This window comes from Dama dama, chromosome 12 (assembly GCF_033118175.1).
Source record: "Dama dama isolate Ldn47 chromosome 12, ASM3311817v1, whole genome shotgun sequence".
NCBI lineage: Eukaryota > Metazoa > Chordata > Mammalia > Artiodactyla > Cervidae > Dama > Dama dama.
The window spans coordinates 44,111,763-44,128,218 of NC_083692.1; the positions used below are offsets into that span (position 1 = coordinate 44,111,763).

The 16,456-nt window shown below is 44.7% G+C and overlaps 1 protein-coding gene across 2 annotated transcripts in view; it reads left to right on the forward strand.

Moving 5' to 3' along the window:
* The first annotated feature begins 517 nt into the window (after positions 1–517).
* The window catches only part of TMOD2 (tropomodulin 2), a 55,426-nt gene continuing 39,487 nt past the window's right edge, over positions 518–16,456 (forward strand). For both annotated transcript variants that reach the window (XM_061157164.1, XM_061157166.1), the window contains exon 1: positions 518–653. The gene's annotated coding sequence lies outside the window, so the exon portion shown is untranslated. The remainder of the gene's footprint in view (positions 654–16,456) is intronic.

The window sequence follows — 16,456 nt, forward strand, 5'->3', positions numbered from 1 at the left end:
TGAGGCTCTCCTCAGTGAAGCCCCCGTATGTGCGTGGGCTGGCGAACATCCTCACCCACAAACTTTAGATCAGTCTCGCCACACCCCACCTCCCTACCCCCAGGCATGTGCCCCAGCCACTACTCCCCACGCTCCGCCCGAGGCCGGCGTAAAGCCAGTAAAACCCAGGACAGGCCTCGTCTGTGTCTAAGCAGTGTTCTCCCGGCTTCGAAGTAACGGTGCTCACTCACCCAGCTGCTCCTCACAAGCTTGGAGAGCCTTTACCACCCACCCTATCCGTAGCCCCGGGCTCCTCAAGAGAGCCCGTCACAGCCTGGTCCCAAGGCTGAGGTCCCGTTCGCCCGCACAGCGCTTACGGGGTCGGAACTCAGATTCCGGGCGAGGACACCTGCAGCGGAGGGTGGGGAAGCCCGGGGTGACAGCCAGGGGGCAGGGGGTCCAGCCTCCGAGCGGCCGCCGCTCGCCGCTCCGAACTACGCTTCCCAGCCTGCTTCGAGGCAGCCGCGCGCCCCGGCGCCGCGCCCGGCCGGGAGCCGCCTGTTGATCGCCGCGCTCGCCCCGGCCACGGCGCCGCCCTGCTCGCCAGCCCCGCTCCTTCGGGGCAGACGGACTGACGGCCCGCACCGCCCGCTCCGGGATGGGCTCACGCACGGGTGAGCGCGCCGGGGGTGGGTAGGGGCTCCCCCGGGAGAGGTGCCGTCTGCAGCCCCCAGGCCAGCAGCGCGGGGCTGCCGCGCCCTCCCTGCCCGCGGGAGGATGCTCTGCGGGGTCGGCGCTCAGGGGGGAGGGCGCGCGGAGCCGGCACCGCCTCTGGCCTCCTCCGCTCGGCCGGCGGCGCGGAGGAAAGCGCGGTGGAGGGCTGTGCGGGAGCGAGGCGCCCAGCGGGTGTGGGTCCCACGCGCTGCACTGCGGCTCCGCAGTCTCTGCATCCCCCGGCCGCCGCAATGAGGGCGCGGTCTCTGTCCTCCCTGAGCTGCGGGGCCGGTGTTTCCACGCTGGGCTTTGTTCCCCACTTCTCTCTTGTGAACGTTTGACAAGTTCCTGGAGCCTAATGCCTGTCACTGCAGCGTTAGATCGGGCGGCGGGGAAGGGTGGACTCCGGCTGGAGCTGTCACCCGCAGGGTATTTCAGCCTCCAAGAAAGCAGCGTTCCGAGAGCGGCCTGATGCAGGTCGTGAGACTCTATTTTTTTTTTTTTTTGTCCCTGGTTTAAGTAATGTTAGTATGTGCTCCCTTGAGTCTTCCTAAATTTTCCTTGTTGACCTGCAGGAGTGAAAATTGGTTTTTAATAATAACAATGACAATAATGGCTCCTAATGGGAATTTTTGAAGTATGCAAAGATGGGAAGGTGATGCAGGCAAAATGCGAATTAGCAACAAAGGCTGCGAATGCTACGGGCTTCCTCTTGCCTATTAAACATCGGGATCACCGGGTCCTTGGGAAGGGAATGAAAAGAACGTCGGAGCAGGTATCATAAAAACCCGTTTCCCTAGCTATGCCATTAAGGAGCTAAGGGACCCTGGGCAAGTCTCTTCACCTCTTTTAACCTCTTTCTCCATGTAAAACGGGGTGTTCCGCCTAAATGATTTCTAAACCTCTGTTCTTCCAAGGCTCTCATATCAAGGAACTAAGGCGAGGAGGGTGCGTCTGTTCGACACCATTATAGAAAGCCTGACTGTGACAGAACAGGAGGTTTTACCTAGTGAGGAGGAAAGATTTTTCAGGGTTTGGGCAACTTGATTTTTTAAAAAATAGAACTGGTTTTCTCTACTCTCTGCAGTCTAATCCAATAAATATGCATTACAACTGTTTTAATTTTTGTGAATTACTATAACTACGTAGACAACAACATGCTGTGGATTTTCTGTGTTTGTTTTTAATTGGCTGAAGGTGAACTGATGGGATCATCAGGTAAAGGGAGATGTAAATGGCTCCCCAGGGCTAGGCAGGAGCCCTCAGAGGTGGTGAGCAAGGAGAAGGGGAGGAACCGCAGCAGAAAGTAGCCAGAGAGTACAGACACTGAGAATAGAGAGGATGGGTACTGATGGGTCATTGTTTGAATAATAAATACACAATAGAAGGAAGGAGAGAATCAGAAAACCAGCACTCTGCAACTCTAATGTAACTGATTCAGGCAAGGATTCATCCACACGTGACAAAACCTTTGAGCCAGAGGTTGTTGGGGAAGAGGATTTTGACATTATTTCAAAGTATCTTGCCACATATTACCTAGGGAAAATGTGTCCTTACAATAGAGAGATGAGAAAGTCATCGCCTCAGGCTGAATGATCAAGCATACCAACATATACGATGAGTCTCCTGTTGGGTTATGCAATAAGGTGCTCATAACTTCCCCTGTGTAACGTTCCTGCCAAAAAGATGGTGGGGCCAGGATATTGTAGATTAAAATATTCAACTGACTTAACAGTAAATTTGGATGTGTGAACTTTGGATCCTAAATCAGAAAAAAAAAAAAAAAATAGCTATGATTGATGAGTTTGAGACAATTGGAGAGATTTGAATATGGATTACATATTAGATAAATATCATGAAATTACTTTTCATTTTCTTAGGTGCAGCGATGATACGGTGGTCATGTAGGACACTGTCATTTTCTTTTGAGATGTAGGTTTTAGAGGCAAAAGGGCATGACATCTGCAACTTTCAGCTGGTTCAGGGTAGGGGGGAGTAAAAGGGTTGGGGAGGAAGCTGGAGAATGTAGCAAAATGATGACAGTGAATCAAAGAGAGTGGTATATAGGTGTTCTGTTTTTTACCTTTTCTGTAGATTTGAACTTTTTAAATTAAAAATTGGGGTGATTGATAAAATAGGTAAGCAAACAAAGGGAAAGGATTGCAGAGGACAGTGTGGACATCTGCAGTGTATCTGCAGGGAACTCACAGTGAGTCTGTGTCTCACTGCGCTCACTCAAGATTTCAGTCCTGTTGGAGGAGTGAGTGGGGTCAGGGGAAGTTCTCTTTCTTGCTTTGCCTTAATTACTACCAATCGTTTATTCTTAAGACACCCCATCCCCTAATTCCAACCTCAAATTCTGAAATTCCCATACCTTAGAATTTCTAGCCCTCCCCACAAACCATCCTGAAAGTGCTATCCCTTTTCTCTCTGAGTTCAAGATCTGTGCCTCTCTAGCAGGAAGTTCTAGGTGCTGGTTCTTTCTATTTTTAATTAGGGAAATGTTGGAGGAAAAACAGACCCAGCTTTCTGACAGAAGTTCAAGGATTTCCTCTTGTTTGCTTTGTTTGTGAATCACATACAACTAAATGTTTCCTTATAGACTATAAGCAGATCAAAGGAGCGCATAGAAGGCAGGTGCAGAAGATTTCCTACTACCAGACTAAGAAAACAGAACCAATTCTTAAGATATAACACTTTAATTTTATACTGAATCTTTTGCTACAAGGATTTTTTCCTACACACACACTCATATGCTTTTATGTTTTGCCCCCCTGGTTTGGCACCAAGGCTATCCCATCTCTCTCTCTTTTTTTTTAATCCCATCTCTTTCATGTGTGTCATCAGTATTCCTGGGTTTCCCTGGTGATAGCTGAATAGAGAGGGAATGAGAAGGTCAGCCCTAGGACTGTGGGTAATAGGAGCTCATGAAACAAGGCACAAGACCAGCTGCAGCAAGCCAGGATGTGAGGAGTAAGGAGCAAGTCTGAGGTTCCAGTCCAGTGAAAGAACCAGGAGGCCTCTTGTCAGAGCAGTGGGAGGGGTCCGGAGTCTAGGGAGCTGGGCAGCTGTTCAGCCAATATATGCAGGGCCAGCCACCCCTCTTGTTTATAGCCGACATCCATTCTGATGGCCAACGCCCATTTCACACCAGTTATTAAATATTTTGCATATCATCTTGATAAGCAGTCATGAGTCAAAGGGCACATAGCACCTGTAACCCTTAACAAAGTTTTGATCAAAACCAAACTGGGAGACAGATACCGGAGAGGGAGAGAAGATAGGTGAGTCAAAAATTCATAAGCAGACAGAAGCCAGCTTTTGTCAACAAACAGCAGAGAACCCTTGCTGCCAGTCAGGAAATGAGAAGCCCGTAACTTCCCAAAGCCAAGAGGAGGGGACATAGCTAGAACCAATAGGCAGCTGGAGACCCAGACACCCAAGTGGAAGGCAAGGAGGTACACAGAAGTCCAGAAACAGGAACTCCTTAGAAAGCAGCGAATAGGGGCAGACAAAGGGATAGGGCAGCGACAGACCTGCCAAGAGAATTAGAAACCAGGTGGCAGTCTGAGCAGACAGTGAGATTTCCATCCTAGAGCCCTCTGCCCTAGCCAGGAAGCTTCTTGGCAACTTCCTGCCCATGTGGAAACCTATCTCATACTTTGGCCAGCCTCCCCATGGCAGCTCACTACACTTGGCAGCGCTGACCCAGTGTTCCTACAGGGCGCTGCCTCTCCACGTTCAGCGGACTCTGACAAGGATAATGGAGGGAACAAATAGCCCACGTGGAAGACTGCACTCAAGGATAAAAGAGAAATGGCTTTGACTGAGGGCTCAAATGTGTTAGCAGCTGTTCCTGGTAGATACGTCACCACATTAAACATCACCTCCACCCTCTGTGATAAGTACTGCTCTGCCTGTTTCGCTGAGGATGAGACAGAGGCTCAGACAGGCTGTCACTCGCACATGAATTGTAACCATCAGATCCAGGGCTAGTTGACTCCAAGGTCTATGCTTTTTGTCTTCTGTTCTCTTCTGAACCTGGAGGGAGTGGTTACTGGTAGGCACACTGTTTTAAAAGGAGACTGCTTTTGAGCAGTTTAAGCTATAGCCATGTTTGTGTTGTGAGATAGGACAGCTTTTCATTCTGGTAAGATCTATCCCTCATTCTCCATTCAGCTTGTCCCTTCCAATTGCTTTCTCATATTTTTTGCTTGAAATTCCTCCTTATCACACCCCATTCTCTGTCCTGCATCTCCTGCACAGATTTCTGAGGATATGGCAGGAGCCACTCGGTTATTTAAAAAAAAAAAAAAAAAGGCTTGAAAGAGCCATCTTGAAATAGCTAGATTCCAAAACGCAGGCTTTGTGTTTTGTATACATCTTTGTATTTGCCTGCAGCTAGAAAGAAATTAAATATGTAGGATTACTTCCTGTTTTGATACCTAGTGGGGAGCTACTTTATAACTCAGGGAGCTAGTGGGGAGCTACTTTATAACTCAGGGAGCTCAGCTCGGTGCTCTGTGATGACCTAGTGGGGTGGGATGGGGGTGGGTAGAGAAGGGGATATATGTATACATGTAGCTGATTCATTTTGTTATACAACAGAAACAGACACAAATTGTAAAGCAACTATACCCCAATTTAAAAATTCCTGTTTTGTTTTGTTGGAGGATATATTGATAAGCTGATTTTTTTTTCTAATTTACTAGTTTTAAAAAATGTAGATTTGGCTCTCTTGTGCAAACTGGTTCACTCATTGTTGAAAGATTATTATAAAATATTGAAGATGCATAATAAAGAATAATAACTTCTCACATGCTGACTTCCCCTCTTGGGATGAAATCATCATCAGTGCGGTGGAAGGTCAGCTCATCCTTCTGCAGTCAGATCCCCAGTCCCTCCTTCTGAGATGTCTGTCCTTTCCATGTGTTGTCCTTTGTAGCTTCCCCAGATGCGTGTGTACTCCTAAGCAATTCGTGGCAGTTTTACCCATTTACAAAACTTTTCACTAGGTTTTACAAGTATTTTTTGTTACTCTCCTGTAAAAATGGGTCTTTGGTTTGGATCAGGCTTATTAAATAGGGCTGCATATTTTGGGTTTGATTCCAAGTCTGCATGGAGGTGAGGCCAAAGTTTGGGCACTTTGTGTTGTATCTGATTTTCATCTTTCATACCGGTTATGAAATACATATACAAATAAGGTAGTGGAAGAAGTAAAGAAAGCCACACTCCTTGTTTTCCTTCTCAGGGTTCATACCTTTGATAGGAAGAGTTATTGGAGGGCCCAAACCATCCTCCCTTCAGCTCCAGTTCTTGCTCCTGTTTTCTGTTTTCTAACCTTGGTATGCATGTGCACCTGGACTCCTGAAAGCGCTGCTTGGCACTTGCTTCACTCCAACGTGCAATTAGTCTCTTGTTGCATGTTGAGAGCTCGCCATGGGACAGGCACTCTGCCGGAGGTGCGACTGCAATGACGTTTGGAAGCTTTCCACTGCAGCATCACTTACAGGAGGAGAGGGCAAGTGTGAACACTTGGGGCCCTGGGTAGGGGCTAGAGCAGGACATCCTTGAGCCAGAAATCTTTGATTTGACTTTAAAAGCTGTGTGAATAATATGTCCACATACATCTATATTTGTTATTAAAAATAAAACCAGCTTTCCCCCGAATCTTCAAAGTTTGCTTCAGGAGGGTGCAATTTTTTTTTTTTCTCTTCTGGCTTTCACGCCCTCCTGATGCACTTGTGCAACATATGCAGTTTGTTTTAACAGGGATTGTTACATAGTATTCACATGTTATTGTAACTACTTAATTAATGTCTCACCTACTGCCAAACTGTAAGCTCAGCTCTGGTAAGAGATATAATCTGTTTTGTTCACTGCTCGTGTCCCAGCAGTGAAAAAGGTGAGATGTCAGTAGATATTTGTTGAATGAATCTACAAGAGGCCCAGGAATAGAAAGAATCATGACATCATCCCTGTCCTCTAGGATTTGGTGGTGTAGTTGAATTTAGAGAGCAGAGCAAGTGTTATGTGCTTAGCTGGCCTCAGAAAGTTCCATGGTAGAGAGTGGAGGCTGTGGATATGGTGGAATGAGTTTTGAACCAACAGGTCACTTCACCTTTCTGAGCTCATTTCCTTCACTTGATATTTGTTGGATGCCTATCCTGGGTCAAGACCTGTGCTGGGAGCCAGGACCATAACAGTGACTAAAACAGATACAGAGCTTAGCAAAAAAGACAGAGATAAAACAAGCAGTTGTAATAGAGTCAAGAAGAGCTCTGAACAAGGGGTGTGCCTTGGGGTGGGGAATGAGTCAGACCTGCCTGGGGTTACAAACAAGGCAACTTTGAGAAATTGAAGATTACATTCTTATTTATTTTTTGATTGGAGTATAATTACTTTACAGTGTCGTGTTAGTTTCTGCTATACAACAGTGTCAATCAGCTGTATGTATACATGTATCACCTCGCCACCCTGTTGAGCCTCCCTCCCACTCACCCCCCCATCCCACCCCTCTAGGTCATTACAAACTGAGTGAAGCTTACATTGAGACTGGAAGATGAGCTGAGCTGGCATCAGCCAGAGGAAGAAGGGGTAAGAGTGCTCTGAGCAGAGGAAACAACATAAGGCGTGATCCAGGAGTTGGGAGCCGTCCAGGAGGCTGGAGCCAGGAGAAGCTGGGGGTGCAGTGCAGGATGAGGCTGATGAGGATGACAGGGGTCAGACTGTGGATCTGAACCTTATCCTCAAGGCAAAGGGAAGCCACAGGAGGATTTTAGGTAATTAGGGCAGAGTTGTTTAAAAAGATCACTTTGGCCATTTGTATGAAGAACTGATCAAAATGGACTAAGACTGGATGTGGCAGTGCAGATGAGTGAGGCAGATGGATCGTTAACATGTTTAGGTAAGGGCTGGATTGATGAATGGGGAGAAGACAGGAAGAGGAGATGTCAAGGATGGTTCCCTGCTTTCTTGGCCACATTTCTGAAATTGGAAATTCCAGAGGAGGAGAAGCTGTTTGTCAGGAAAGATGACGCAAGTACTTCTACCATTTGAGATGCCTGATTCAGTGAAGTGGAGATGTTGGTTCAGCAGTGGGAATACGTGGATCTAGTCCTCAAGGAACAAAGTCTTAATCAAAGATTTGAGGGTCCTCAGGATGTGGATTATAATGAGAACTTTGGAGGGGACGAGTTTCTCCCAGGGAGAATGTACAGTGTAAGAAAAGAAATGGTAAGACAGGATCTTGTAACATGCCAGTACTTAAGGCAGAGGAAGAATTGCCAAAGGAGACCAAGAAGTGGTCAGAGAAGTAGGAGAAAAACCATCTGTGTTGCTGGACTGGATGACCTTTCAGGCCTCAGTCAGCCCTGACATTCTGTGGTCCGCAGAGCTGGGACCTGAGCCAGGTCTCCAAAGCAGAGCACATGGATAGGCCATGAGAACAGAGAACGGCATTCCAAGTGACATTACAATAACAGCCAAGGTCCCAACAAGAAACAGAGGACACACTCAACAGAGTAATTTGATGGAATGTAAATAAAGATCCTATTTGCAGAGTTGTAGGGAGGGTGTGAGGAGTACAACAAGGCAGAAATCTGGCACCAGCCACACAGGGACCCTTCATCACCCCCAGGCCTCAAGTCAGCAAGACAGGGGTGGGGGCAGTCCTAGAGAAGGCTTACTAGTGGGCCATGTTGCCTTCTGCACCAACCTCCCTCCAGTTTCCTGCTAGTGCCTCCTGTTGGCCAAACAAGTGAGAAAGCAAGGGAGCCTGATGATGCCGTGTAAATACATCATCTTCCTGGGGAACAGAGCAGTCGGGAGTGAATGGGAAGGGGAGGAGCAAACAAGACATCCAGAAAAATTATCTGGTAAAATGGAAGGCCATGAATAAGGGAGTATATTAGTTTCCAATTGCTGCTGTCACAAATGCAGGAGCCTAAAACAGCATACATTTATTATGGCATTGCTTCGGAGGTGGGAAGTCCAAAGCAGGTTTCACTGGGTTAAAATCAGCATGTCAGTAGAGCTGAATTTCTTTCTGAAGACTCTGGAGGGAATTAATTCCCAGACCTTATCCAGTTTCTAAAGCTGCACACATTTCTTGGCTCTTGGCCCCTTCCTCTATCTTCAGAGCCAGCAATTGCATCACTCTGTCCCTCTGCTTCTGTCATCAATCTCATTCTGACTCTTCTACCTTCCTCTCCCATCTTTTAAGAGCCTTTGTGATTACAGTGGGCCCACCCAGATAATCCAGGATAGTCTGCCTAGTTTACAGTCCTTGATTTACTCATGCCCAGTCCTTTTTGCCATGTAAAGTAACATCCCAGATTCTGGGGATTAGCATGTGGGCATCTTTAGGGCACAATTATTCTGCCTACCACAGAGAGTAAATAAACCATTTTGGTTGGATTGGAGGGCTCCCTTAGGAAAGTTATGAAGACAGAAAATACAAAGTGCAGATCAAAGCCAAATAGTGGGAGTTTAGGATGCTAGGTTGTGTAAATTTCATTCTGTAGACAAAAGGGAGCCATTAGTCCTTAATCAGGGAAGTGGCTTGTTTGCAGTGTGAAGAAAGATGATCTAATTATGGTACTCTGGTGGCTTAGAGGGAAGAACAGAATCCTTTAAAAATGCAGTGAGGGTACTCCAGGTCCAAAGGAACAAAGATCTAAAACAAGACTGACAGAAAAGGATGATGTGAAAAGTATCATGCAGTAAGAATCCAGTGGAAGTGGTAACTAGTGAGACAAGGATGGAAATGGAGGAAATTCAGCTGATCAGAGTTTTGGAAGTGACTGGTAGATTCAGCTTCCCAAGGGGCTCAGTGGTAAAGAATCTGCCTGCCAGTGCAGGAGATGTGAGTTCAATCCCTGGGTCGGGAAGATCCCCTAAAGGAGGAAATGGCAACCCACTCCAGTATTCTTGCCTGGAGAATCCCATTGACAGAGGAGCCTGGCAGACTATAGTCCATAGGGTCACAAAGAGTCGGACACAACTGAACGACTAAGCACGCACACAAACACGTACGCACGATTGGTAAATTAATGGTATGATCAAGAAAACCAAAACTAGTCTGTTTCAGGGGAAGACAAGAAGTTGGGGTATACTTGTAGAATTCTGGACCAGAACTACAAATAGAATCTTATCTAAGATACCATCAGTCATAAAATATACCAATATTTTACATAGCACTCTGAAGAAAAATTCTGCCAATTATTGTCTTTATTTTTTTTCATCATTTGTCTACATCGCACAGCATGTGGGATCTTTTTCCCCCTCCCCCACCCCCCATCAGGGATCAAACTTGCATGCCCTGAGTTGGAAGCATGAAGTCTTAACCACTGGACTGCTAGGGAAGTGCCCACGCTACCATTTAAAATGTGACCCATCTTGGGAATTCCCTGGTGGTCCAGTGGTTAGGACTTGGTTCTTTAACTGTTGGGACCTGGGTTCAGTCCCAGGCCAGGGAACTAAGATCCTGAAAGGCATGAAGCATTACCAAAAAGAAAAGTGACCCTTCTTAAGAATATTTTTTACTTTATTGAAGAGCTGTTCTAGATTTACACATAGTTTTTTGAATTGCCATTCAACAGATTGCACAGATTTGAAGCAAAAGTTTGATAAGTTTTGCAAATGCATACACCTGTGAAGCCATCATGACAAACCCACCAAATTTCCTCATGCCCCTTCATACTCCTCTTCCCCTCCCTACCTCTCTTTCATCCCTAAGCAACTACTGATATGCTTGCTGTCATATAGATCAGTTTACATTTTCTAGAATTGTAGACAAATGGAACCATGCAGTATACATTGTTTTTGGTCTGGCTTCTTTCATTCAGTATAATCGTTTTGAGATTCATCTATGTTGTTGTGTGTATCAATATTTCATTACTTTTTATTTCTGAGTAGATTCTGTTGACTTAAAAAATATTCACAACCTAAAATTTGAGAATTATGTTATATTCAGTGGGAATTTTTAGGATGTCAAGCCCGGGAGACAGCATCTCAAGTAATCCTGAGAGACCACTTTGAGGAGGCAAATGGGGTTGGCAGGTTATATAGAAGTTTTGCAACAAAGGGCAAATAGTCTGAACATCAAAAGATTATTGTTAATTAAAGGGAAACCAGATATCTCAAATTAAGGAACTTAGTGGTTTTCTATGTATGGGAAGATGCAGGAGTCTGGGCTCACTGAAATCATTCCTTTGATATATACCTCACCTCTCTGGAGCCAGTATCCTATGTTTTCACATCCTGACTTTCTTCAAGGCTTACTGTAGAGCGTGACTGTGGTCTGATGGCTGCTAGATGGCAGGTATTTTTTCCTTCCTGAGTTCCTTTGGGGCTCAGCATTGATGGTAGCTGCAATCACTGATGACTGTGAGATCCTTTGTTTACTGATATGGCAGGAAATATTCTACTTCTCAATTCCATTAGGTGGATGTACCACAATTTGTTTATCTACTCACCTACTAATGATCATTCAGGTTGTTTATGGTTTTGGCTATTACAAATAAAGCTTCTATGAATATGCATAGTTTTTAAAAAAATCATATATCACCTCTGTGCATACATAAAAAGGGAAAACAGAAATGAATTGGTTAATAGTCTTAAAGCTTCTTCATGTTCAGATTCCAACTTTCTGAATCACTGGTCTTTTCCACACAATATCTCCTCTGTGCCAGGAAGAGTGGTAATTTTTTAAAATTTAAATAAATGGTAAATTATTTAAATTAAATTTTAAAAACCTGTAAAAGATCTAAAAGCCTTTGATGTTGGCTCTTAAACCTTATGTTAAGTTTTAAAAGAGTGTTTCACTCTTTTGAAAAGTCCCTGGGACATTTTGCAAATCCCTGACACCCCTTTTGCTAGTTTCAAAGCTGTTGCTTTTCATATTTATGTATATATAGGCAAGGCAGATATGACTTCTTGACCACTGCTAGGTCACGAGTAATTGTAGGACCATCAGTTGTGGGATAGTCCTCAATTTCCAAGTGTTAAATTTGAGAAACTGTGTGTCTTAGAATCTATTTGACAGGGTAGTTCAACCATTTCATTTGATAGCTAAGAGCATGGCAGGCTGAGATAGTTGTCCAGACTCACATAATAAATTAGTGGTAGTTGGGACCAGAAAACAGTGTATACAGTCCAGTTGGTTTCTCTGACTTTAGTAGGATAGGGTTTTTCTGGTTTGTTTTAGTTTTGTATTTTTACTGGATTATTGCAATTGAAGTTTAAAAGAAGGGAGGCTGATGGAAGGGAAAGAGAGTTACATTGCATATGGAAAAGACACCAAAATAGAAAACCACGAACTGGTACATAGTAAACAGTAGAAATAAGGAGAGAGGAACAATATTCCGATAGCTCTTAAGTGGCCCACCCACATCCAGTCTCTTTCCATAACAACCTGTTTTTCATTCTTACCATTTGAATTACCTGATTGAAAACGAGTCTTCTCAGACCAACTCCTCTACTTGAAAAATGTGTAGTGACTCCCCGTCTGGAACAGAATACAGCCCAGATTTTGGCAAGACGTATAGGGAAGACCCTTCACAGGTGTCCCCACCTTGTCTATTGTTGTTTCCTCTCCCCCCGCTCCTCCCCTCTAGCCACACCAACCATTCACCAAGCATCATGTACTTTCTTTTTTGTTTGTCTTTGTTTTATTTTTGTCTTTTGGCCACACCTTGCAGCATATGGGATCTTCGTTTTCCAACCAGCTGTCGAACCAGAGTCCCCGGCAGTCGAAGTGCAAGGTCTGAACCACTGAACCACCAGGGAAGTCCCTCATGTACTTTCTTATCCTGTACCTTAGTGTATGCTGTTGCCTTTCCCTGCATACATCATCCACTTTATGACATTTGCCTTCAAGACTCAAACACACATTTTTTCACAGTTTCTACTCAACTCCCCCACCCCATCCTACCGTGTACATGATTTCTGTTATAACACTTGTCGACTGAACAAAAATGCATAACCTCAAAGCTGAGAATTGTGTTTTATTCAGTGGACTTTCTGAGGACTCAAACCTGGTCAGAAATCTCTCAGATGACTCTGAGAGGTATGCTAGGAACCCACATACATAGGGTTTTTTGCTACAAAAACCAGGGAATCAGACCATCAAAAGATTACTATTAATTAATAAAAACCAAACATCTCAAGTTAATGAATGTAGCACTTTTTTATGTGTGGGGAACTGCAAGAGACTGGGCTCACTGAAATCATTCCTTTGATATGAACCTTAACTAGGGCCGGTATTCTGTTCTTTCCTATCCTGAGTCCCCTCAGGGTGCACCCTTGGGCTGGCTGCAGTGGCTGAAGGCTGTAACATGCTTTGCAGCCTATATATCAAAGGTTATATATCATTGAAAAATGTATAGTAACTCCCCATCTGGAACAGAATAAAGCCCTGGTTCTTTGGCAAGACGTGTAGGGAAGACATCCTATACATATGTACATATATATACCTATATATGTATATATACACACACACATATGTAATTATCACTGAGCTGTGATCTCCTTGGGCAAGGGGTCATATCTTATTTATCTGTGTATTCCTGTTTTTTAGAACCATGCCTGTCAAACAGTAAGTTTATGCAAGTTATTTATTGCCTTGAGAGATCTGCTTGATATTAATACTGCCAAAGGAGAAACACAGTCAGTAAAGCACATTGCTATTTCCTGAACACAGTACTATCTTTCTAGAGAAGATTGGTAAAGTTCCTCTGCCAGAAAGAAGGGATTGGAGAAAATTTTCATTTTGAGTGGAAGTTTAGGAGGGAGGTAGTATAAAAAGAGGAAGTTGAAAAAAGAATAGTCTAGGGGTACAAAGAATTACAGCTTCCCAGGTAGCACCAGGTGGTAAAGAACCTGCTTGCCAGTGCAGGAGATATAAGAGATGTGGGTTCCCTGGAGGAGGACATGGCAACCCACTCCAGTATTCTTGCCTGGAGAATCCCATGGACAGAGGAGCCTGGTGGGCTACGGTCCATGGGATCACAAAGAATCGGACACAACTGGAGTGACTTAGCATGCACAAAGAATTAGGGAGAATGGCTTTAGAAACAAAAAGAAAATGAGAATAGAAAGAGAATGGGAGGTGGAGAAAGAAGAAAAGAAGGGAGAAGAGTGGAGAGAGTGGCCAGAATTTTAGACTCTATCTTAGTTTACTTGCAGGGGAGTTTCTTGACAATGCTTTCTCACACTGATGGTTCAAACTCTCTTTCCTGAATGAGCCCCATTTTGTATTCTTCACATCACTCTCCCTTTGAAAAGACACAAGTCTGCTCCTTACAACTGCCTTACAATTAGTGCATTGTTTTTCATTGTTGTTCTCTGTAGAAAGCTGAAGGAGGCAGAGTAATCTGATGGGAAGGCATTCACTCCACGGGGACTCCGCAGGCCTGGCACATCCCAGCTCTGAGACCTCAAGCAAGGCGCTGAGTTGCTTGCGTAAACCATGCAACTCTGATTGGGGTTTGAACCTACGATCTTTTAACTGAAAGCACACACCTGGTCTCAGGACTTAATGAAGCTTGGGTTCTTGATGTCTCATTGCAGAACGAATTCAGTGAGAGACAAAGTTATAGGTTGCTGCTGCTGCTGCTCCTAAGTTGCTCAGTGGTGTCTGACTCTTAGCGACCCCATGGACTGCAGCCTACCAGGCTTCTCTGTCCATGGGATTTTCCAGGCAAGAGTACTGGAGTGGGGTGCCATTGCCTTCTCCAAAGTTATAGTACGAAGTAGATTTATTTAGAAACACACTTCACAGACACAGTGTTCGCCATCCCAGGAGGCTAGAGCAGCACCAGGGTATGGGGTTGTCAGTTTTTATAGCAATGGGTAATTTCGTAGGCTAATGAGGGGGGAGGGGGCAAGTGGGCCTTAGGAAGCATCACTATGAACAAAGCCAGTGGAGGTGATGGAATTCCAGTTGAGCTATCTCAAATCCTAAAAGATGATGCTGTGAAAGTGCTGCATTCAATATGCCAGCAAATTTGGAAAAGTCAGCAGTGGCCACAGCACTGGAAAAGGTCAGTTTTCATTCCAATCCCAAAGAAAGGCAATGCCAAAGAATGCTCAAACTACGGCACAATTGCACTCATCTCACATGCTAGCAAAGTGATGCTAAAATTCTCCAAGCCAGGCTTCAACTGTGAAATTTCATGAACTGTGAAATTCCAGATGTTCAAACTGGTTTTAGAAAAGGCAGAGGAGCTAGAGATCAAATTGCCAACATCCACTAGATCATCAAAAAAGCAAGAGAGTTCCAGAAAAACATCCACTTCTGCTTTATTGACTACACCAAAGCCTTTGACTGTGTGGATCACAATAAACTGTGGAAAATTCTTAAAGAGATGGGAATACCAAACCACCTGACCTGCCTCCTGAGAAATCTGTATGCAGGTTAAGAAGAAACAGTTAGAACTGGACATGGAACAACAGACTGGTTCCAAATTGGGAAAGGAGTGGTCAAGGCTGTATATTGTCACCCTGCTTATTTAACTTATATGAAGAGTACATCATGAGAAATGCTGGACTGTTTGAAGCACAAGCTGGAATCAAGATTGCCAGGAGAAATATCAATAACCTCAGATATGCAGATGACACCACCCTTATGGCAGAAAGCAAAGAGGAACTAAAGAGCCTCTTGATGAAAGTGAAAGAGGAGAGTGAAAGAATTGGCTTAAAACTCAACCTTCAGAAAACCAAGATCATGGCATCAGGTCCCATTACTTCATGGCAAATAGATAGGGAAACAATGGAAACTGTGACAGACTTTATTTATTTCGGCTCCAAAATCACTGCAGATGGTGACTGAAGCCATGCAATTAAAAAATGCTTGCTCCTTGGAAGAAAAGTTATGACCAACCTAGAGAGCATATTAAAAAGCAGAGACATTACTTTGCCAACAAAGGTCCGTCTAGTCAAAGCTATGGTTTTTCCCTTAGTCATGTATGGATGTGAGAATTGGACAATAAAGAAAGCTGAGCGCCGAAGAATTAATGCTTATGAACTGTGGTGCTGGAGAAGACTCTTGAGAGTCCCTGGGACTGCAAGGAGATCCAACCAGTCCATCCTAAAGGAGATCAGTCCTGAGTGTTCATTGGAAGGACTGATGTTGAAGCTGAAACTCCAATACGTTGGCCACCTGATGCAAAGAGCTGACTCATTTGAAAAAGACCCTGACGCTGGGAAATATTGAAGGCAGGAGGAGAAGGGGATGACAGAGGATGAGATGGTTGGATGGCATCACTGACTCAATGGACATGAGCTTGATCAAACTCCAGGACACTGTGAAGGACAGAGAAGCCTGGCATGCTGCAGTCCATGGGGTCACAAAGAGGCGGACACAACTGAGCTACTGAACTGAAGCTGAAACTGAATGAGGGGGGAGGAGTATTCCAGCTATTTGGGAAAAAGGGTGGAGATTTCCAGGAAATGAGCCTCTGCCCACTTTTTGGCCTTTGCTGGTTGATCTCAGAACTGTCGTGGCTCCTGTGGGTGTGTCATTTAGATGCTAGTGTGTTACAGTGAGCATATAATAAGGCTCAATGTCTACTGGAAGTCACATCTTCTTCCACCTTGGACCTTGTTGGTTCTAACCAATTTTTGTCATGTCCTATGGCTATGTCATTCTTTTAAAAGTTGTGCCCTTCCCCCTTGCCTCATGTTTCACTTGGGCCTCAGAATATTCATCTGTAAAATGTGATATCTATCTCTCTCTGGGCTTCCTTTCCAGGTCATTGTA